Here is a 25,404-nt window from a genome sequence, read left to right on the forward strand (position 1 = left end):
CAAGAGTGGGAATTCGACTCTGACAGCCCGCACTGATGATGTTTCGTTAAATGATTTGTACGCTGACACTTGTTGATGGGCCAGCACTGAAATCTGTAGCAATCTGCAGAAGGTTTGCACTTGTTACGTTGAACTATTCTCTTCAGTCGTCGTTTTCACATTCTTGCAGGATCTTTTTCCGGCCGCAGCGATGTCGGAGATTTGATGTTTTCGGATTCCTGATATTCACGGTGCACTAGTGAAATTGTCGTACCTAAAATCCCCACGTCATCGCTACCTCGGAGATGTTGTGTCCCATCGCTCGTTCGCCGTTTATAACTCCACGCTAAAACCCACTTAAATCTTGATAACCTGCCATTGTAGCAGCAGTAACTGACATTATGATTGCGCCAGCCACTTGTTGTCTTAAATAGGTGCTGCCGACCGCTGCGCCGTGTTATATCAGTTTACATAGCTCTGTAGTTGAATACGCATGCCTGTACCGGTTTCTTTGACGCTCGAGTGTAGTAAGCACGGAAGCGCCAAGGAGATGCTCAGCCAAATCCAGTGGAAGACGCTGCAAGAGCAGCGTTCTGTATCATGGTGTGGTTTAGTGACAAAGTTCCGACAGCTTACATTTCTGATGATTTTTTTCTCCTACAGTATATCTCGCGAAATGGCCATGTAGGTAAAATTACAGAGATTCTGGCTCACACAGAGGCATACCAAAAATCGGTATTTCCGTGAACTATTAGTGACTGGAACAGGAAGAAGGGCAAGTAACAATAATACACTAGGTACCTTTAGCCACAGACCATTAGGTGTGTTGTATAGATATAGATGTAGATCTGGTACCTTATACGTGCGGAAACATACCAAGGGCTTTCGAATATATGGAGATTCGACGGGACTAAATCAAGACTATATGGAGAATATGGTGTGAATAATGGCAGCTATTTCTGAATGTAGCAAAAAGTAAGTAATTCGAATGAGTAGGAAAATAAAACGCGTACTGTGCGGATGCACTATTAAGTGTTCTGCTTTAGACAGTCACGTCGTATCTGCGCGTAACGTTGCAAAGTGATATGAAATAGAACGAGCAAGTGAGGAATGTGTTGGGGAGGGCGAATGGTCGACTTCAGCTTATTGGGAGAATTTTAGGAGAGTGTCGTTCATCTGTAACGGAGTCGACATACGGGACCATGGTGCACCCATTCTTGAATAGCGTTCGAGTGTTTGGGATCCGTATGAGGTCGGATTAACTAAACACATCGAGGAAATTCGGAGGCGAGGTGCTAGATTTGTTGACGGTAGTTTCGAACAAAACGCAAGTGTTCCGGATATGCTTTGGGAAGTCAGGTGGGAATCCTTGGAGGGAAGGCGTTGTTCTTTTCGAAGAACACTTTTGAGGAACTTTAGAGAATCGGCATTTCAAGCTCACTGCAGAACGCTCCTACTATCGCCAAAATACATTTCGCTCAAAGACCATAAAGATAAGATACGAGAAAATAGGGATGATACAGAGGAAAGTAAACAGTTGTTTTTTCCCTCATCTGTCTGCGATTAGTGTAGAAAATGAAACGAATAGTAGCGGTACAGGATATTCTCCGCCAGGCACCGTACAGTGGCTTGCGGAGTATGTATGTAGATGTAGATGTAGACATACTCCAACACACCGAAGTGCAACATCCCGGAGACTTTGCACGGTGAGGCCGGCGATACGTGGGCGCGTGTTGTCATACAATTTAAATAACTAAATAATTCCATTTGGCAATAGGCGTTGTAGTCTTAAGGCCGCATCGTGAAATGCCAGTTGGCTGCACGCATCAGAGGTTTGGGTCCGTGGCTTCTTCTGAGTGTAGCTGTAATGGACTTCTATAAGGTTCGGCTAGCTGAGTCTAAAGGTTTCGTACCATTTTTCACATGAATTTCTCGTTTCGCTGTTTACAACAAAGGGCAACCCCGGCCCCAGTATATCTCTATATGCTCTCATGCGTCATTAATCGACATCTAACATCAATGTCTTGACAGAGTTAAAGAAACTCCTCTGTTTCCGGCATTAAATGTTCTACCCACAGTAGTAAAGGCATGCTAAGTTTGTGAATGTCTCACTAGAGTGTACTAGAATACAAAACTGTGTCGCCGCGTAGCAAAGAGTTTCACGAACCGAAAGATTAGATGAAATATGAGTGCGAAACATCAAACATGCACCGTTATTTTGAACGGCTAAAAAAATCCTTTGTTGTTAAGGGCGTTTTCTTGATTCTGTGCGTTGACTGAGAGTTTTTTTCTTTTTTTTCCTACTGGAGGTGCATTTTGAAGCTTTTCTCAACGAGTGTGCTAGATAGGACTGACCTTGAAGAGGTCATTCTCCAACACCCGAGAACTTTACCAGATATGTAACAGATTCGCAGCCTTCCCTTGTATTCGAACCACGAGCTGCCTCGGTTACCGCTCACCCTTGGCCAAAGAAGTTCGTGTGATGTGTACATGGTGAGAGTGGTTGAAACTGTGGTGTGGCGATAGCTGGCAGTGACAGACAGACCGCAGCAACTTACTGTACAGCGACTTACTGCCACGCAGTAATTGGTTTAGCATGGCCCGTGTTGGCGGTTTAGCCGGCCCCGCCTGCCTCTGTAATTATCCTCGATAGCCGCCTTCCTGCGCAGGGAGGCAAACTTCCGAAGAGCCTGCAAAGTTGGCAGCCGCCGCCTCGTTAACAGCTCACTTGGGCTTCATAAGGCGAGCCAGCCTTTTGCGGTAGGCGGCGCGCGCCTCATCAGCCGCGTCGCACGGACCGCCGTCGTTCGCGAGAATGCTTGAAGATGACCGCCTGGAAGACGAAACATGCCCTGACACCGACGCATTTGCATGACTCCTGCATATTAATGCGCAGCCTCGTTTGCCTCTACGTCTTTGTTTGTGAGAAACGAGGTGACAGCCTGAGCTCGCTTCGTCACTGTGCTCTTTGTCCGAAGTAGGAGTGTGATGATGGCTCTCCTCACACGCTTCCTCATTCACAAACCGCAAGTAACCGTACAGTGTGTCGTGCACAGTGTAACAGTGACTTTTAATTTATGTGGCTTCGATGATAACCTTTAGTTCACTATCACATTTACACTAAAATATCGCCAGTTAGTATTTTTGTGAACTTTCCAAGGCACATGTTTCTATAGATGTACATGTAGAAATTACTTTCTTCGAAAAAACTCAAGTTTTGTGGAACTGATGGCTTTACACCGTTGGTCTGAATCATTTTTAACAAATACAATGCAAAAAATTGTGCTGAAAAACTGAAACAATCTTTCAAGGGTAGAAAACTTTGGTTACTGGGGAGAGATCAACGGAGAACAAAGGTGGTACCACAGCGTTCAGTTATGGGTCCACTCCTATTCCTTTCATACAGTTTGTGTATGACTTTCCACTTAACATTCAACAAGCACAACTGGTACTTTTTGCGTACGATATTAGTGTTATAATAAATCCAATCAGAGAGAAAACAACAGAAGAGATAGTAGATGTTTTTCAAAGAATTATTAAGTGATTCTCCGAAAACAAACTCTATAAGTTTTGATGACACACACTACATTCGTTGCGTACAACAAGTAGAGTTATACTAACAATTGATGTAGCTCTGGAGCAGCACTCAGTAAATAGGTAACAATGCTCCAAATTTTTGGCTTTGCATATTGATAAAAGCTTTAAATGGGAGAAGCAAATTATTGAGATTCTCGGACAATTAAGTCCTTTTTTTTTGCTCTTCGCTTAATTGCTAATCTTGGAACCAGACGAATTAACATCCTGGCATATTTTGCATATTTCCACTCAATAATGTCTTATGGAATAGTTTTCTGCGATAATTCACTACCCAGAACGAAAGTATTGATTGCACAAAGCGAGCATTAAGAATGATATGTGATGCTAAGAAATTTGCCGTAAATAATCCATCATAATTGAAGAATTACAGTGATGTTCATACCTACAGGACTATAGAGCAAAATGACCTTCATTATCCATTGTTAAAGCTGTCAGTAGCTCGGAAAAGAGTTCATTTACAGCTCCCTCTAGTTCCATAAAAGTCATTCCGTGATGTCTTAACATTTGTCCTACCATCCTGTCCATTCAGCTTGTCAGTGTTTTCAACATATTCCTCTCCGATTTTAAGAAGAACCTGCTCATTGAAAATTAGATGGGCTGATAAGATAAGGGAAGGTAAGAGTTCAATATGCAGCAACGAAAATCTTTGATCATTTGTGCACTAATATAAAATGCCTGATAGGTAGCAAAGGAAATTTTCAAATTTCAATCTAACCTAAAATCATTTGTCCTGGCTACTCCTATTCCATCGATGAATTTATACTGAAAAACTGGTAGCCTATAAAAAATCAAAAATAAATAAATAAGAAAAAATGAAAAACGCATTCATTATAGTTAACATTAATCATTTATACATATCCTGCAAACTGACTCATTCCATACAATTTCGATAAAAGAATCGCTCAAGTGATCTAGGGAACACGTAACTAACTAACACATAACAATTTTTTTTAATTTTTGCATGATATACAAACGTGTTTATGCATACAAAATTGTAATATGTGCACAATATAATAAGAATAATAATCATCCAAGATCCAAAACGGTATTTGGAAAAGAAAAAGTTGAATTACATTCCAGGGTAGATTCCATGGCAGATATGTCGACAGAGTACACTGTTGGGCACATACCAGAAGATCCTTTCAGTACAAGTTGTTAACATGGGGCTTCACGCCAGGCGACACTTAAATGTTGGCATGTTGACCCAACGGCGTCATTAGTTAAAACTGCAATGGGCATGGGATCTTCGAAACTGTAAAACGGATGAATGGAAACATGTCGCCTGGTCCAGTGAATTACATTTCTTGTTACACCAGGTTGATGGTCGTCTCCGGAAGCGCCGTCATCCAAGCGAACGGATGCTTAAAACACGCACAAACACAAGCGGTGGTGGTGGTGGCGGGGGGAGGGGGGGGGCAGTTTAATGCTATGGGCTCACATTCCCCCGTACTTCTATGTGACTTGTGATATAATCGAAGGCACCATGATAGCTGTGGCCTATTTGAAGATTATTGCGGATCACTTGCGTACGTTCATGCTTGTTGTCCTCCTGTCCTCTTCCAGCAGGGTAACTTTCCGCGGCACAGCGCCGAAATCGTGTTACACCATTTTAGACAGTATGATAGTTACCTAACGATGTCATGCTACCAAATTCGTCTTGTTAGAACCCGATGGAAGACGTCTCACACACTATCGGCCGGCCACATACCACTGGCCCGTAATTTACGTGACCTGTGCGTAGGTGTCTGGTGCTGCATAGCTCCGGAAACCCTTCCAAGGACTTGTCGAATCCATGCCATGTAGAATCGCTGTTGTATTGCGGTCCAAAAGTGAACCAACACGGTATTAAGCAGGTAGTCAAACTGTTTTGGCTCGTCGGTGCATTTTAAATAATCATTCGCTGAATATCCGGCTTCAGGCCTTCTACTTGGCTCAAAACCAGTCAATGTCAGCAAAAACATCCAGCATCGTCTACAGTCTGTATTACATATTCCAGTCGGTGCCTGCGCCCACTATTTTTTACCTCCTTAATTATTCCGATACATGTCCCACTAAACTGGTCCTTCTTCTGGTAAGAGTTCTCGACAGATTTCTTTCCCAGAAGTCAGCGATTATACCGAATCTCATTCGTAGTAAGAAGCTATGTACAGTTAACTCATTTTGACTTCGTATTAAGTAAACAAAACAGTTTTTTTGCAGCTTTTCACAAAACTGTATTGTTTTCGTATAACACAGGCTTCGGTCTGTAAGCCCATTTTCCAATACACATTTTACTTCGGCTTACCACGCTTTCCTCGGTTTGTTTGGTAGTATAAAGGCATAAAATCTAACTTTGTGTTTATGTGATGTGTTCGATTCCGGTCTTGCAACAGCAATCTTACCCCTTTTCTATTTCGTTAACGGGAGAACGTCTGTAGCGTACCTCAAAGTAAACACCTCTCTCGTTTTACCTCTATTGTCATCACCAAAAGTATATGACGAAGGAAGTAAGATGTCTCTTGAATCAGCATGAAAATTTGGTATTGGTATTTTAGGAGCAAACAGGTCTTATATCGTCTCTCACTGACGTTTTTAACTATGACCCATTAGCGGTGAATAAATAGACTTCGTAACTGCTTTTCTGTAATTCATTCCCATTTCATGAGTAAATTCAAGCATTAAATTTTCCTTAAGGGTGTTTACAAGCAAAGCGATCATATGAGAGTTTTAAGATTTACAATCTTTTCAGATACATCTAATAACTCTCAACCTAGCATTCTCTTATCCACAATTAGATACATGAGATTGTTCCATTTTACAAGGCTCTGGGTAGATATCTCTAGATATCCCTCGTGACCCAAAATTTCCCAACACATTTCTCACTTCACTTTAACGTCAGTGATGTAACTGCCCATATGGTTTCCTGCTGTGTATAACGTACTCTTGAACTGCTCACTTTTCAGTCATATTGCCAACCCTACCATGTTACAGCGTAGGTCCTCACAGAGTCGCTGAATATCCGGCTTCAGGCCTTCTACTTGGCTCAAAACCAGTCAATGTCAGCTCCACGGACAACATCCCGTCAAAAAGCTATTAGCTAAGTACGACGACTGAAAAGAGGAACCACTGTATGATATTCTTCGGTGAAACGGATTCGGTAAAAGGTTTAATATTTTGGCTTTCATTCTGTCATGATCCGGTTCGATATCATTTTGATCACTAAGCGTCTGGAGAGACGGCTTTGATCCTTACCTTATTCAAAGTGAGGCCAGATATTCAACGATTTTCTACCTGGTCGGTAGGTAAAAGTTTCCTCCGCATTTATTGAAAGCTTCATGCAAGACTCTCCTTACAATCATTTTGGCTTCATTCAGTTTATGCTTCTCTAAGAGGTATTTCCAACGTTTAAACCTGAAGTGAGACCCTCTTTGCTTTAGGAGTAGCCTTCTAAAACAGCTGCCTCACCACGGCGGTTCATTCCGAGTTTCTCGAGCATCGTGTATTATTACACTAACCTGTCGTTTGGACAACGGAGCTTGTGTCCGTAACTGAACCTCGTTACGTAGCTAATTGTGAACACAGCCAGCTATAAATAGCCGCTGTCTGGTGGGATGGAGTAACTGAGTAGCTATAAATACGAGGCGACACTGGCGGTAGATAGTGTGCAGTGGTGACCAGACGGGTCTGACCCTATTCTGACGGCGCCGGCAGAGAGGTCGTGCATTGTGCACTCGGATGTCCTCCCACCATTGTCAGCGTCCAGTCCGATTTCTGGCGAGGATATTAAAGGAAGAGTAGTCCAGCTAACAGGTATCGATTCTACCCAACTAGGCCACTTCGAAGCTTGCTTGTTTTCTTCCAGTTTAAAGTAAAAGTGTTCGCTCTATATGATTGATGGTAATGGCAGTAAATGTCGTACATTGCGGAGTGGAACATGCACTGAAGCGCCAAAGAAACAGGTATAGCATGCCTATTCAAATACAGAAATATGTAAACAGGCAGAACACGGCGCTGCAGTCGGCAACGGTTACTGCGGCTCCAGTGGCAGGTTATCAAGAGTTAAGTGAGTTTGAACGTGGTGTTATGATCGGCGTACGAGCTATGCGACACAGCATCTCCGAGGTAGCGATGAAGTGGGGATTTTCTCGTACGACTGTTTCGTGAGTATACCATGAATATCAGGAATCCGGTTAAACATCAAATCTCCGACATTTCTGCGGCCGTAAAAAGATCCTGCACGAACGGACCACCGTTGAGCGTGACAGAAGCGCAACCCTTCCGCAATTTGCTGCAGATTTCAATGTTGGGCCATCAACAAGTGTCAGCTTGCGAACCATTCAACGAAACATCGTCGATATGGGCTTTCGGAGCAGAAGGCCCACTCCAGTACCATTGATGACGGCATGACACACAGCTTTATGCCTCGCCTAGGCCCATCAACACTGACATTGCACTGTTGATGACTGGAAACATGTTGCCTTGTCGGACGAGTCTCGGTTCAAACTGTTCAAATGGTTCAAATGGCTCTGAGCACTATGGGACTCTGAGGTCATTAGGCCCCTAGAACTTAGAACTAGTTAAACCTAACTAACTTAAGGACATCACACACATCCATGCCCGAGGCAGGATTCGGACCTGCGATCGTAGCGGTCTCGCGGTTCCAGACTGCAGTGCCTAGAACCACACGGCCATTTCGGCCGGCGTTTCAAACTGTATCGAGCGGATGGACGTGTACGGGTATGGAGACAACCTCATGAATCCACGGACCCTGCATGGGAGCAGGGAACTGTTCAAGCTAGTGGAGGCTCTGTAATGGTGTGAAGCGTGTGCAGTTGGAGCAATATGGGACGTCTGATACGTCTAGATATAACTCTGACAGGTGATACGACGTAAGCATCCGGTCCGATCACCTGCATCGATTGGTGTCCATTGTGCATTCCGACGGACATAGGCAATTCCATCAGGACATGCGACACCCCACAAGTCCAGAATTGCTACATAGTGGCTTCAGGAACTCTCTTGTGAGTTTAAACAGTTCCGCTGGCCACCAGACTCCCCAGACATGAACATCATTGAGCATATCTGGGATGCCTTGCACCGTGCTGTTCAGGTGAGATCTCCACCGCCTAGTACTTACGGATTTATGGACAGCCATGCACGATTCGTGGTGTCAATTCCCTCCAGCACTACTTCAGACATAAGTCGAGTCCATGTCACGTCGTGTTGCGGGGGCCCCACGCGATATTAGCTAGGTGTACTAGTTTCTTTCGCTCTTCAGTGTAAATTCATTAGAGATATCTAGGTGATGACACGTGCATATTGCAACTTACAACATAGTTCTGGACTTATTATTTTAAAAGTTATAATTGTTTTTAATTGCTATATTTTACTAAACTGATAACAAATGAATCATTTAAGCAACATACTTAATAAATCACATGAAAACTGACGAGTCAATAATCACCACACTATTTTTTTAAGTTGAGTATTTGTGTAAACAATTACAGAGAAATTTACTGAACTGATACCCAAGTTATGCCGCTGCCATAAATTCTCCACAGATACAGGTAATATGAAGGCAGCGTGAATGTTCCAGATCCGTATATAATATTCATAGTGTACGAGTAACCACAAACCGTGCCTTGATAAGTGTTCGTAATTTTAAGTGCAGTTTAAATACTTTGAAAGTCCGGATGTATGCATTTGTTTCTGAACTTCGCTAGTAACTTGGTTAATACAGCATCGATAATTTAACGAAAGGTCGCAGAGTGACTATGATAATCCTCTCTATGTTGTAGTATATACAAATGTATGTAAATACCTTTAAAATCGAATGCTGATCACCATGTAAATATTTAGCTTGAACTCAGTAGTTGTGACGTCTAAAAGAACATAAAAGTACCAACAAACTGCGTTGGAGATCGTTTATACAGTCAGTAATATTCGGCGTTCGAGGGTTGTTGGGCGTACTGTGCAGCCAACGTGCCGTGTTGGCTAAATTAACGTTCGTTGGACTTTTAAAATTTCTAGTGAGCACGAACGTAAAATACTTTAACGTTTCACGGTGCTTAGAATAATTTTGTGAGTTAGAGTTATTGGCTTTAACTTTTCTCGGGACTTTGCGTATTTCGACTGTGTTTTCGGTGATTATTATTGTGCGACTAGCCGAACTTTAACAGTCTTTGCGGAGTTGAGACAGGTGGACTCTGATTATTTGTTGCAATGATTACCTTTATTACTGCGTGATGAATTTGTTGGATATTTTCGCGGTAGTTATTTAGAATTACAACTTTTGTTTACGTTGTGAGTGTAAGTGAGAAAGATCACTTTCAAACTTTGAATATTTGCTGCTGATTCCGAGAACTACTGTGCCGTTATACGAACTTAATTCGCATATGTTACTGTAATAACACATCTATGATGTATATACATAGAAAAATTAACAATGTAAGTGTAGACCGGGTATGGCTTAAATTCAAAGAAATAATGTCGATAGTAATTGAGAGATTTATACCAAATAAGTTGACAAACAGGGAAGCTGATGTCCAATGGTACACAAAATAGGTCAGAATACTCCAGCAGAAACCACGAAAAAAGTAAGCCAAATTTAAATTAACACCATACCTCAAAGATTGGCGAACTTTTACAGAAGCTCGAAGTTTAGCGCAAAGTTCAGTGCGAGATGGTTGTAATAGTTTCCACAACGAAACATTGTCTCAAACTCTGGCAGAAAATGCAAGAAGATTCTGGTCGTATGTAAAGTATGCTAGCGGCAATACACAATCAATGCCTTCTCTGCGCGATTGCAGTGGAAATACTATCAGTGACGGCGCTGCTAAAGCAGAGTTACTAAACACAGCCTTCCGAAATTCCTTCACCAAAGATGGAGAGTAACGTATAAGTAGTGAAGCAACACAAATCAGCCGGCCGAAGTGGCCGTGCGGTTCTAGGCGCTGCAGTCTGGAACCGCGAGACCGCTACGGTCGCAGGTTCGAATCCTCCCTCCGGCATTGATGTGTGTGATGGCCTTAGGTTAGTTACGTTTAACTAGTTCTAATTTCTAGGGGACTAATGACCTCAGAAGTTGAGTCCCATAGTGCTCAGAGCCATTAGAGTCAACACAAATCACTTAATAAAAGGAAGACTGTCGTTCCAGCTTGCACACCAGCCAGGATCCTGTCAGAGCATGCTGATTCAATAGCTCCATTCTTAGCGATCATACACAACTTCTCGATCGACGAAAGATCCGTACCCAAAGATTGGAAAGTTTCACAGGTCACAGGAACATTCAAGAAAGGCATTAGGAGTAATCCATTGAATTATAGGCCAATATAATTAACGTCGATACAGCAGGGTTTTGGAACATATATTTTGTTGAGGCATTGTGAATTACCTCCAGGAGAACGTTCTATTGACAAATAGTAAACAAGGATTTGTAACACATCTGTCTTAGCAATTGACCCTAAATAATGCGTGGTAAGAGGAATCCATTAAACTTCGTTTACACGACAAATCAATCAAATGTAAAGGCCGTAAATTCATCTAAAAACCTAGGAATTACAATTACGAACAACTTTAGCTAGAAAGAACTCACAGAAAATGTTGCGGAGAAGGCGAACCAAAGACTACGTTTTATTGGCAGAACACTTAGAAGATGCAACAGATCTACTAAAGAGACTGCCTACATTACATGTGTCTGCCCTCTTTTAGAGTAATGCTGCGTGTTGTGGGATCTTTACCAGATAGGATTAACGAAATACGTCGAGAAAGTTCAAAGAAGGGTAGCACGTGTTCTATTACCGATCAATAGTGAAGAGAATGTCCCGGACATGATTCAGGATTTGGGGTGGACATCATTAAAGCAAAAGCGTTTCTCGTTGCGGCGGGATCTTCTCACGAAATTTCAGTCACCAGCTTTCTCCTCCGCATGCGATGGAAATCATAGCTCGCACAGAAAGATATAGACCTTCATATTTTTCGCACACTCTTCGAGAGTGGAATAACAGAGAACTATTTTGAAGATGGTTTGATAAACCCTCTGCCAGGCACATAAGTGTGGTTTTCGGAGTATCCACGTAGATCTAGATATGGTGGCTTGAGGGGTGTCTGTATGGCTACAGAATCAAATGGGCTGCCAGACTTAACATCTCATTCCAACATCAGTAGTCTAATGTCCTATGACGTCGGTGGACCAGATGCTGTTTTGATGTTTGAAATTTATCTCCAAACTTCGGATACGGCATTTGCCACGATCTATTTATGGAAACCACGGAAAACCTAAATGAAGATAGCCAGACGCGGATTTCAGTTTTCACTAACTACGGCGGCACCTCACTCGGTGTTTGCAGGACAATGAGGCCTACGTGGAACATTCAAGAAGTTATATGTCTTAGGTTATTAATTCAAAATATTGAGAACTTTGGACAGAGAGAACTGATGAGTAAGGCCAATCGATTTCCATCTCAAATTTCTCCTTCCCCAAATGCTTCGCTTTTTCCTTAGGACATTATTTTTATGAATGTTTAAATTAATACAAAGATCATGAATGTTGTCTAAATACCCGTAACATTATCATATGGTATTGTTTCATTGTTTTATGATTATAATATGTGTTTGTCTAATAAATAGTAACGGAACAGCCAGACCATAACATCCACCCTTGCTCGCTAATAATAATTTCCTTCCCATTGCCCGTGGCGTGTAATTCTCTTGTGTAAACTGAGCGCGCAGACTAATCAGATCGATTGATGTATAATGACGGGTGCGTTATCTCCGTTTTGTTAGTTGGCCGCCGGCCGGAGTGGCCAGGCGGTTCTAGGCGCTACGGTCGCAGGTTCGAATCCTGCCTCGGGCATGGATGGGTGTGATGTCCTTAGGTTAGTTAGGTTTAATTAGTTCTAAGTTCTAGGCTACTGATGACCTCAGAAGTTAAGTCGCATAGTGCTCAGAGCCATTTGAACCATTTGTTAGGTGGCTGTTTGTGGCAGCGGACATCTGCAATGATTCTCCTGATATAAAAACAGTGAAAAAGCGCCAATGTCTGTTTAGAAATTGACAGTAGTTACGCAATTAACGAAAAAACCAACACTGTTCAATTTTTGCAAGAATCCACATCGTGGTAAAAAAGGCAGGGAAGAGGAAGAAAGGAATTTGAACTCCTTTTAGTTTACTATTCCGTTTTTAGAGTTTTCAGTACTAGGACTCCATTAATTCTGTAGTCTAACGTTGCAGGGTTGTTTCGCCTGCTCATCTATGTAACTCGCATTTGCCCACCTTTAGGGTCTCAGATCACACATCGCACCAATCAGAAATTCTATCCAAGTCAATCTATACATTCCTGAAGTCACTCACAGATGACACCATCCCGTACAGTGAACAGTCGCAGATTGCTGTCCGTCAGATCGTTCATGTATTTAGGGAGGAGCAGTCCTATTACACTTCCGTTGCGCTCTCCTGACAATATACTTGTCTCCGATGAACAATCGCCGTCTAGGACAACGTGCTTGGTTCCATTAAAAAGCACTCGAGCCACTGACATATCTGAGAACCTATCCCGTATGCTCGCACCTTAGTCAGCTGTCTATAGTGCCGCACCGTGTCAATTACTTTCCCGAAATCGAGAAATAAGGAATCCGTCTGTTCTCCTTCATCCAAGGTTAGCAGGATATTGTGCGAGAAAAGGGAAAGCTGAGTTTCGTATGATCAATGCTTTCTGAATCCGTGTTAATTTCTACTGCACCCATCATTTTTACCTCAATGACTAGACACACAATGCATCATGCAAGTGTTAGACCAAAATATGGAAACACCAAAAACATAACACATTATCATGCCTAACACGGCGTAGGAAACCAGCTGGAAGCCGGCCGCTGTGGCCGTGCGGTTCTAGGCACTTCAGTCCGGAATCGCGTGAGTGCTACGGTCGCAGGTTCGAATCCTGCCTCGGGCATGGATGTCTGTCATGTCCTTAGGTTAGTTAGGTTTCAGTAGTTCTAAGTTCTCGGGGACTGATGACCTCAGATGTTGTGTCCCATAGTGCTCAGAAACATTTTGAAACCAGCTGGAATTCAAAACAGCTTCCAGTCGTCTAGGAATGGATGAATACAGGTCCTCTATAATTTCCAAGAGAATCTTACACAAGGCTTCTTGCGAAATAGTGGCAACTGCGGACAAAGATGATAAAGGTGGACAGCGAGCACGCACCCGTCTCTTCGAATTAGATCACATATGCTGAATAATATTGAGATCTGTGATAGACAGGGAAGACGCGGTAATTCTTCCTAGTGCTCATGATACCAGCCCTGCACGACGCGAGTTGTGTGAACTGAGACCCATTCGTTTTGGAACACAGCATCACCATTTGGGAACAAACACTGCACCATGGAATGCAGATGATCACCCCAAAATGACCATATCGTGTTTAGCAATAATGCAACATTGCAGAGTATCCGTGGGACCCATGGAATACCACGATATGGCTACTCAAATCATCACCAAACCCCATTAATCTATCACTCTTGGGACACAAACTTGACCAGATGTTGGAAACAGCGTGAAACAATACTCATCCAACAAAATGCCTCTCTTCAGTTACTCCATAATCTAGGTTTTATGACTTCGGCGCCGTGATTTCCTGTTACGCCCATTTGCAACACTGATGAGTGGCTTTGGAATTCCAGCTCACCATGCAATTTTCTGCTTATGGAACTCCCTTCGCGCTTTTTGGTGCTGACTGTGTTCGTGTGTGCAACATTCAGTTCTGCGGCGATTTTTGCAGCTGTCGTCCCCTTATTTTTCGTCGCTAATGATCGTCCGTCACGATCATTAAACACACACACTTTCGTCTGCGTTAAGACTTGACGAATGACATTGTTTTGCTTTCTCTGACTGGGTGCCTCCAGAAACACGAATCATTTCGGCTACCTTGGCTCGAAGGAATCCACCATACGAACACCAAAAATTTTCCCAATGTGGAATTCACTTAGGTCTGCGTATTGCACTCGCAACTAAACAGAACACTGATCTCACAACGGCTGACACTTGCAACGTACTGTGAACAAGCCGTGCGGGATTAGCCGAGCGGTCTAAGGCGCTGCAGTCATAGACAGTGCAGCTGGTCCCGGAGGAGGGTCAAGTCCTCCCTCGGGCCTGGGTGTGTGTGTTTGTCCTTACGATAATTTAGGTTAAGTAGTGTGTAAGCTTAGGGACTGATGACCTTAGCAGTTAAGTCCCATAAGATTTCACACATTTACTGAGAACATTGTACAGTTGCAGCTCGTGGTCAAATACAACAAGGAAACCTGCAGGCTTGGCTAGTACCTGTATTTACAGTGAAGAGCTAAAGAAACTGGTACACCTGCCTAATATTGTGTAGGGCCCCAGCAGGCACAAGAAGTGCCGCAATACGACGTGGCAGAGACTTGACTAATGTCTGCAGTAGTACTGGAGAGGATTCACACCATGAATTCTTCATGGCTGTCCACAAATCCGTAAGCGTACGAGGGGATGGAGATCTCTGCTGAACAGCACGTTGCAAAGCATTACATATATGCTCAATAATGTTCATGTCCGGGGAGTTTGGTGGCCAGCGGATGTGTTTAAACACAGGAGAGTGATCCTGGAGACATCTCTAGCAACTCTGGACGTATGGGGTGACACATTGTCCTACTGGAATTTCCCAAGTCTGTCGGAATGCACAATGGACATGAATGGATGCAGGTGATCAGACGAGATGCTTACGTACGTGTTACCTTGTCAGAGTCGTATCTAGTTTGAACAGTGCCCTGCTGATATGTAGGGTCCGTGGAGGTTGTCTCCATACCCGCTCGCGCCCATCCGCTCCTTACAATTTAAATCGAGACTCATCCAAAAAGGCAACATGTTTCCAGTCATCAACAGTCCAATCATCAACAGTCCAATCATCAACAGTCCAATCATCAACAGTCCAATCATCAACAGTCCAATCATCAACAGTCCAATCATCAACAGTCCAATCATCAACAGTCCAATCATCAACAGTCCAATCATCAACAGTCCAATCATCAACAGTCCAATCATCAACAGTCCAATCATCAACAGTCCAATCATCAACAGTCCAATCATCAACAGTCCAATCATCAACAGTCCAATCATCAACAGTCCAATCATCAACAGTCCAATCATCAACAGTCCAATCATCAACAGTCCAATCATCAACAGTCCAATCATCAACAGTCCAATCATCAACAGTCCAATGTCGGTGATGGGCCCAGGCGAGGTGTAAAGCTGTGTGTCGTGCAGTCGTCAAGGCTGCACGAGTGAGCCTTTCGCTCCGAAAGCCCGTATCGATGATGTTTCGTTGAATGGTTCGCATGCTGACACTTGTTGATGGCTCAGCATTGAAATCTGCAGCAATTCGTGGAAGGGCTGCACTTCTATCATGTTGAACGATTCTCTTCAGTCGTCGTTGGTCCTGTTCTTGTAGGACCTTTTTCCGGCCGCAGAGGTGTTGGAGGCTTGACGTTTTACCGGATTCCTGATATTCACGGTACACTCGTGAAATGGTCGTACGGAAAAATCCGCACTTCATCGCTACTTCGGAGATGCTGTGTCCCATCGCTGGTGCGCCGGCTATAATACCACGTTCAAACTCACTTAAATCTTGAAAACCTGCCATTTTAGCAGCAATAACCGATCTAACAACTGGGCCAGACACTTGTTGTCTTACATAGGCGTTGCCGATCGCAGCGCCGTGTTCTGTCTGTTTACATATCCCTGTATTTGAATACGCATGCCTGTAACAGTTTCTGTGGCTCTTTAATGTATGTTCAAGCAAGCGTTTCTCGCGATGTTTCCATACTTTTTTCCAGCCTCTGTGTCCCTTCTCATAGAAAAGAGGAATAAACGACAGGACTGACAGAAAATCTCCTTAGGTGATGTCTCTTGTGGCTTTCTGGCTGGTCACAGTGGTGGGATCGGATTCATACTTGGAGATATCAGCATTCATCGGTACATTTACTTCAGATTGTGTGGGAGCCATGTTTTGAGTTCAGGTTCTCTGTTTAGGGTAGCTGACTATCACGTGTATCCAGCGCGGCGAAGGACGTACCATTGAGAAGTTATGGAAATAGGTCAAACATTGATATTCATACAGGTTTCGATTGAAAATGCAAGAAACCTTGTAAACTTTGGCAGCCAATGGATGACTGTGTGACGCTGCAGTGCAATTTCACCACGCAGTATAGTAAATGGACATGTGGATACTAGGGCATAAAGTCCGCGAATTTCGTTCCGTGTACTCATGTGGACAGTAAATATGCTTGGACAGGCGCGTGAACAATGTATGCAGATGTCATCATTTGAGAGGGGACGTGTAGCTGAGCTCAAAGAAATTGGTTGGAGTAATCGGCGAATCGCTCGACATTTGAATAACGGCGATGCCACTATTCGATGATGTTCAGGAATGGATGAACAATGGCCGAACACAGCGTCAAGAAAGAAACTGTCGACTTATAGAGACAACAGAACGGGACAACCGAGCAATCGTCAGAGAGGGAGAATCCAGGATTCATCATTATCATCAAACCGAAGTGCAGCTGGTGCTTACCGTAACTAGGCGGCTCACAGAAAAGGCGCTGACGTCACGGCACCCATCGCGCCTACTACCAATTGACCTCTGTACACCAACAAGCGCGTTTTCAGAGGTATCACTGGCTGGAGTAAAACTGTCTTCAGTGATGAGTCCCGCATCGAACTGAGCTCCAATGACCTGCGGAGGTGGCCGCGCGGTTCTACGCGCTTCAGTCCGGAACAGCGCTCCTGCTACGGTCACAGGTTCGAATCCTGCCTCGGGCATGGATGTGTGTGATGTCCTTAGGTTAGTTAGGTTTAAGTAGTTCTAAGTCTAGGGGACTGATGACCTCAGATGTTAAGTCCCATAGTGCTCAGAGCCATTTGAACCATATTTGAACCTGCGAAGGCGTGGCTGGAGATGCCCCAGACAGCGGTCGGATACCAGCTTGACTGTCACCCACCATACGGCTTGACAGCCAGGAGTGATGGACTGGGCTGTCATTTCATTTCATAGCAGGACTTCTTTGGTTATCCGCGGCGCCAACAGAGAACAGCGGTATGTCGACGATATTGTACGCCCCATTTTGTTACCTTTCATGGTAAGCCATCCCGGGCTTACATTCCAGCAAGAGAATTCCCACCCGCACCGGGGAAGAGTTTCTACTGCTTGTCTTCGTGCTTGCAAAACACAGTCTTGGCCAGCACGGTCGTCGAATCTTTTCCCAAGTTAGAATGTTTGGAACATTATGGGCAGGGTCCTCCAACCAGATCAGGATTTTGATGATATAACGCGCAAATTAAACCGAATTTGGCCCTATATCGCGTAGGAGGACATCCAACAACGCTATCAATCAATGTCAAGCCGAAAACTACTTCTGTAAGGGCCAGAGGCGGACCAACGCATTATTGACTTGCATAATTTGTGAAGCTCTTTGTGGTCAATAAATCATCCAATTTTCATGAATTTGTAATCATTTGCTTGTCTATAAACACTTCAATCTATTTTCCTCCCATTCGGATAATTCCTTCATGGTGCGTCGTTTTCTTCTTTTTGTCTTAAAGTGTATTCGGAATGTTACACAGTTTGGCGATCTGCAACGTTAGGACACCACCTGCCTTTCCCTACTAATGAAGACCACTTCCACTACCGTGGTGGTCAGGGAAGCGTAATCCTTTAGTAACATCTGAACTCGACTTGTTTGATCCCTTTTATGCACTTTTCTGACTAATTTTTTAAAATGTTTGCTTAAATACCAGCAACAGTTTCTTATGATATTGCTTAAGAGTTATCACTTGAATCTTTTATTAAATAACGAATGGAAACTTAATTTATAGCCACCGTCATCAAAACAAATTAGGTAGATGTTTCCGATACCCAGACCACATATCACAGAAACTTCTTCGTACTTTACGCGCGAAACTGTCTCATCACACAGGAGGATAACACTGCACAATTCCCATGTTTTTGAGGCTTTTATTAAAGCAAATATTATTTAGAAAATTGCTCTTTCATAGCAGTCGGCCGGCCGAGCGGTTCTAGGCGCTTCAGTCTATAACCGCTCTGCTGCTACAGTCGCAAGTTCGAATGCTGCCTCGGGCATGGACGTGAGTGATGTCCTTAGGTTAGTTACGTTTAATTAGTTCTAAGTTTAGGGGATAATGACCTCAGATATTAAGTCCCATAGTGCTCAGCTCCATTTGAACCATATCAGCCAGGTTTATTACTTAAACCCGTTTGAACTGTTGGTTGTGATACGTGGCTATTACTGTTACACGTTACTGTGCCACGTAGATCATCTGACATTTTGTGTCCCATTTTGCGAAGAGAATGTCAACACATAGTTTTTTTATCTCTAAGTGAGGACCACTCTGTGTAAGATCACGCACAAAGCGTCATATTTTCTTTCAGAATGAGTGTCGGGAGGCAAGTAAATGGTTTGGAGAAGCGCTCAATTCAAGAGGCTCACAAATCTTGGCACTCCATGTTGTCAGAATTGTGGAATTCCGGAAACATCCCCAGGCTGTGGCTAAGCCATGACTCGCAATATCCTTTCTTCCAAGAGTGATAGTTCTGCAAGGTATGCAGTGGAGCTTCTGTGAAGTTTGGAAGGTAGGAGACGAGGTACTGGCGGAATTAGAGTTGTGAGGACGGGCCGTGAGTCGTGCTCGGGTAGCTCAGTTGGTAGAGCACTTGCCCGTGAAAGGCAAAGGTCCCGAGTTCGAGTCTCGGTCCGACACACAGTTTTGATCCGCCAGGAAGTTTCAATCCATGTTGTGGTGAATATTTGTTAGTCCCGAGCTGCGAAGCTGTTTTATATAGTGAAAAATACAGGGCTATTACAAATGATTGAAGCGATTTCATAAATTCACTGTAGCTCTATTCATTGACATATGGTCACGACACACTACAGATACGTAGAAAAACTCATAAAGTTTTGTTCGGCTGAAGCCGCACTTCAGGTTTCTGCCGCCAGAGCGCTCGAGAGCGCAGTGAGACAAAATGGCGACAGGAGCCGAGAAAGCGTATGTCGTGCTTGAAATGCACTCACATCAGTCAGTCATAACAGTGCAACGACACTTCAGGACGGAGTTCAACAAAGATCCGCCAACTGCTAACTGCATTCGGCGATGGTACGAGCAGTTTAAAGCTTCTGGATGCCTCTGTAAGGGGAAATCAACGGGTCGGTCTGCAGTGAGCGAAGAAACGGTTGAACGCGTGCGGGCAAGTTTCACGCGTAGCCCGCGGAAGTCGACGAATAAAGCAAGCATGGAGCTAAACGTACCACAGCCGACGGTTTGGAAAATCCTACGGAAAAGGCTAAAGCAGAAGCCTTACCGTTTACAATTGTTACGAGCCCTGACACCCGATGACAAAGTCAAACGCTTTGAATTTTCGGCGCCGTTGCAACAGCTCATGGAAGAGGATGCGTTCAGTGCGAAACTTGTTTTCAGTGATAAACCAACATTTTTTCTTAATGGTGAAATGAACAGACACAATGTGCGAATCTGGGCGGTAGAGAATCCTCACGCATTCGTGCAGCAAATTCGCAATTCACCAAAAGTTAACGTGTTTTGTGCAATCTCACGGTTTAAAGTTTACGGCCCCTTTTTCTTCTGCGAAAAAAACGTCACAGGACACGTGTATCTGGACATGCTGGAAAATTGGCTCATGCCACAACTGGAGACCGATAGCGCCGACTTCATCTTTCAACAGGATGGTGCTCCACCGCACTTCCATCATGATGTTCGGCATTTCTTAAACAGGAGATTGGAAAATCGATGGATCGGTCGTGGTGATCATGATCAGCAATTCATGTCATGGCCTCCACGCTCTCCCGACATAACCCCATGCGATTTCTTTCTGTGGGGTTATGTGAAAGATTCAGTGTTTAAACCTCCTCTACCAAGAAACGTGCCAGAACTGCGAGCTCGCATCGCCGATGCTTTCGAACTCATTGATGGGGACATGCTGCGCCGAGTGTGGGAGGAACTTGATTATCGGCTTGATGTCTGCCGAATCACTAAAGGGGCACATATCGAACATTTGTGAATGCCTAAAAAAACGTTTTGAGTTTTTGTATGTGTGTGCAAAGCATTGTGAAAATATCTCAAATAATAAAGTTATTGTAGACCTGTGAAATCGCTTCAATCATTTGTAATAACCCTGTATTTTAGTAAATCTGAAATCGTAATTCGACAATCATTGAGATCGTTGGAACAAACCTTCTCCCTCTGTCGCTTAGCGCCCACTACAGTGGACAGCTTATATTGGTCACTTTATTGGCGTTTCAATTATTCCTGATGCTGCACACGCACACAATCACTGCCGTGAGCACTCCTATTGGTGTTGTGACTTGCTTGCATTTGCAACGCCATCACTGATTGAAAACGCCAGAGAAGTGTCAGTTAAAAGCTGTCCGCTACAATGAAATTCGTGCATCACAGGCTTAAAATCTTATTGCTTATGGCATATTCGTGTCAATAACTGAGAAACTTGGTCCCATTGCAAGGGGTAGTAATTAAGTTTTTATTATCACCTCTACAAAAATATAGTCTAATTAATTTTATGTTCGTTTGCAGCTTCATGTCTGCTGCCCTCATATATATTGAAACATCCGTCACACAGTACAGTAGCACTCCGCTACAGGGGACAAAACAATTCGTTCTCGAAATTCGAGGAGGCACTACGCTGCAAACCACTCACGCTGAGCTGGAGGAAGCGTACAGCGACAATGCACCACCAAATGGCACAGTGAAGTCTTTCGCTTTCCTCGAATGTTTCCACGAATGTCTGGCAGAGAATGAGGAGGATTAAGATTTAACATCCCGTCGACGACTGAGGTCATTACAGACAGACCACGAGCTCGGATTGATACATCATGGGGAAAGGTGTGGCTGAGTGGGTAAAGTGCCAACCTGTAGATTCAAAGGTCACAGGTCGCCTCCCAGTCGGTTCTACGAGGGTCGTTCAGTAAGAAATGCAACACTTTTTTTCTTCTAAAAGCAGGTTGGTTTTATTCAGTTTTCCAGTACACCATACTATTCCCCATTCTTCTGCCTGCAAAATCTTCTTTTTCAACACAATTTCCGTTCGATGCGACGGCCTTATGCCACCTTATTGGGAAAGCCTGTATGCCCGCATAGTGCCATTCTGCTGCTCGACGTCGGATCCAATGTTTTGTTACATCACTAACCTCCCCATCATCAAGCCGGCCGCTGTGACCGAGCGGTTCTAGGCGCTTCAGTACGGAACCGCGCTGCTGCTACGGTCGCAGGTTCGAATCCTGCCTCGGGCATGGATGTGTGTGATGTCCTTAGGTTAGTTAGGTTTAAGTAGTTCCAAGTTCTAGGGGACTGATGACCTCAGGTGTTAAGTCCCACAGTGCTCAGAGCCATTTGAACCATCCACGCACCGCTTCCCGCCGAGTGCCTCCTTCACTGGGCTAAACGGATGGAAGTTGAAAGGTGCGAGATTCGGTCTGTAGGGTGGATGAAGAACAACAGTCTAATGAAGTTTTGTAAGCTCCTCTCGAGTGCACAGACTTGTGTGAGGCCTTGCGTTCTCACGGAGAAGAAGAAGTTCTTTGCATTTTTGTGGCTACTAACACGATGAAGTCGTTTCTTGAATTTCCTGAGGGTAGCACATTACACTTTCGAATTAATCGTTGTACCATGAGGGAGGGCATAAGGCAGCATAATCCCTTCAGAGTCGCTGAATTACGTCGCCATGACTTTACCGGCTGAGTGTGCCACTTTAGAACGTTTTCTTCGGAGGAGATGTGATGTGGCACCACTCCATGGATGCCGTTTTCTTTTCGGTTCGAAGTGATGAATCCATGTTTCATCATCTGTGACGACATTCGACAAAAAGTTGTCACGATGAGCCTCATAACGCGCAATCAGTTCCACACAGGTAGTCCTTCATTTCTCTTTATGGTCCTCTGTTAGGCGGCGAGGAACCCTGCAGGAAAACAACTCTTGAGTACCTCAACTGGTGGACGAGTGTGGCAGCACTACCAATAGAGATGTCCAGTTGAGCAGCGAGGTGTTTAATTGTGGCCCGTCGATTACCTTGAATGAGAACGTCCGCATGTTGCAACATTGCAGTAGTGACAACTGTGTGTGGGCGTCCGGCACGCGGGAGAAGAGACAGGTTTGCCTGACCTTGTGGTGATGACATAGGCCTCGTACAACGACTCGCCGTGCTTTTGTTCACTGCCAGGACTCCGTAGACATTCTGAAAGCGCCTATAAATACCTGTTACGCTCTGGTTTTCCGCCAGAAGGTACTCAGTGACAACTTAGAACGCACCTCCATTACAAATGTCATTTTGCAGGCGATGTACGACGCCGCCACCACCTGTTGGAAAGTCACGAAACTGTAGGAGCTTAAACGGGAATGGCCCACAGCAAAGTCAGTACTTTTTCAACCGAAACTGTCCGAAAAAAATGGGTTACATTAGTTATTGATCGACCCTCGTACGAGTTTTGTCTGACATCACTTCTTTCATCTCTAGCATTGTATCTTGATGTAAAAAATGCTGAGTTGCACCGTGTTTCGGAGTCAGTATCAAACTATATGTCGCCCTATAGCTAGCTGGGTAAGTCAGTTCATAGGTCGGAGGCAACAAACGGCAAACCACCTCCAACAGGACCATGTTCAGTAATTCACTGTGGTGTTCAAACGAACCTTCGGGTCGATGACACCTTTACTTAGGGATGCAGTCTGGATGGAAATCCTCCCTAAAAGAATCATCTTTGTATGTGCCTTAACTGTTTTAGGGAAGCTAGGAAAAAACTAAATCTGGATGCTCGTTAAAATGTTAACTAGTCCTTTCCTTATACACTCCTGGAAATGGAAAAAAGAACACATTGACACCGGTGTGTCAGACCCACCATACTTGCTCCGGACACTGCGAGAGGGCTGTACAAGCAATGATCACACGCACGGCACAGTGGACACACCAGGAACCGCGGTGTTGGCCGTCGAATGGCGCTAGCTGCGCAGCATTTGTGCACCGCCGCCGTCAGTGTCAGCCAGTTTGCTGTGGCATACGGAGCTCCATCGCAGTCTTTAACACTGGTAGCATGCCGCGACAGCGTGGACGTGAACCGTATGTGCAGTTGACGGACTTTGAGCGAGGGCGTATAGTGGGCATGCGGGAGGCCGGGTGGACGTACCGCCGAATTGCTCAACACGTGGGGCGTGAGGTCTCCACAGTACATCGATGTTGTCGCCAGTGGTCGGCGGAAGGTGCACGTGCCCGTCGACCTGGGACCGGACCGCAGCGACGCACGGATGCACGCCAAGACCGTAGGATCCTACGCAGTGCCGTAGGGGACCGCACCGCCACTTCCCAGCAAATTAGGGACACTGTTTCTCCTGGGGTATCGGCGAGGACCATTCGCAACCGTCTCCATGAAGCTGGACTACGGTCCCGCACACCGTTAGGCCGTCTTCCGCTCACGCCCCAACATCGTGCAGCCCGCCTCCAGTGGTGTCGCGACAGGCGTGAATGGAGGGACGAATGGAGACGTGTCTTCTTCAGCGATGAGAGTCGCTTCTGCCTTGGTGCCAATGATGGTCGTATGCGTGTTTGGCGCCGTGCAGGTGAGCGCCACAATCAGGACTGCATACGACCGAGGCACACAGGGCCAACACCCGGCATCATGGTGTGGGGAGCGATCTCCTACACTGGCCATACACCACTGGTGATCGTCGAGAGGACACTGAATAGTGCACGGTACATCCAAACCGTCATCGAACCCATCGTTCTACCATTCCTAGACCGGCAAGGGAACTTGCTGTTCCAACAGGACAATGCACGTCCGCATGTATCCCGTGCCACCCAACGTGCTCTAGAAGGTGTAAGTCAACTACCCTGGCCAGCAAGATCTCCGGATCTGTCCCCCATTGAGCATGTTTGGGACTGGATGAAGCGTCGTCTCACGCGGTCTGCACGTCCAGCACGAACGCTGGTCCAACTGAGGCGCCAGGTGGGAATGGCATGGCAAGCCGTTCCACAGGACTACAACCAGCATCTCTACGATCGTCTCCATGGGAGAATAGCAGCCTGCATTGCTGCGAAAGGTGGATATACACTGTACTAGTGCCGACATTGTGCATGCTCTGTTGCCTGTGTCTATGTGCCTGTGGTTCTGTCAGTGTGATCATGTGATGTATCTGACCCCAGGAATGTGTCAATAAAGTTTCCCCTTCCTGGGACAATGAATTCACGGTGTTCTTATTTCAATTTCCAGGAGTGTACATGAAAGCTTTTATATACCTAAAGGAAAGCTAGATTTGCAATGTCACATCTGCCGAATGAGATGTACGTCGACAACTGCATGACTACTCTGCAGTTCACACTTGAGTGCCTGGCATATGGTTCATCGAAGCAGTTTCACACTATTTATGTACACTATTGGCCGTTAAAATTGGTGCACCAAAAAGAAATGCAGATCATAAACGAGTATTCATTGGACAAATATATTATACTAGAACTGACATGTGATTACATTTTCACGCAATTTGGGTTCTTAGATACTGAGAAATCAGTACCCAGAACAACCACCTCTGGCCGTAATAACGGCCTTGATACGCCTGGGCATTGAGACAAACAGAGCTTGACTGGCGTGTACAGATATAGCTGCCCATGCAGCTTCAACACGATACCACAGTTAATCAAGAGTAGTGACTGGCGTATTGTGACGAGCCAGTTGCTCGGCCACCATTGACCAGACGTTTTCAATTGGTGAGAGATCTGGAGAATGTGCTGGCCAGGGCAGCAGTCGAACA

The 25,404-nt window shown here is 44.7% G+C and overlaps 1 protein-coding gene and 1 non-coding gene across 2 annotated transcripts in view; one reads left to right on the forward strand and one right to left on the reverse strand.

Moving 5' to 3' along the window:
- LOC126188560 (protein nervous wreck) overlaps positions 1–25,404 on the reverse strand; it is a 724,305-nt gene that overhangs the window by 254,133 nt on the left and 444,768 nt on the right. The gene's annotated exons all lie outside the window — the stretch shown is intronic.
- On the forward strand, positions 19,271–19,345 carry Trnas-uga (transfer RNA serine (anticodon UGA)). Its single transcript has one exon. It is a non-coding gene; the product is annotated as a tRNA-Ser (tRNA).

This window comes from Schistocerca cancellata, chromosome 5, assembly GCF_023864275.1.
Source record: "Schistocerca cancellata isolate TAMUIC-IGC-003103 chromosome 5, iqSchCanc2.1, whole genome shotgun sequence".
Taxonomy (NCBI): domain Eukaryota; kingdom Metazoa; phylum Arthropoda; class Insecta; order Orthoptera; family Acrididae; genus Schistocerca; species Schistocerca cancellata.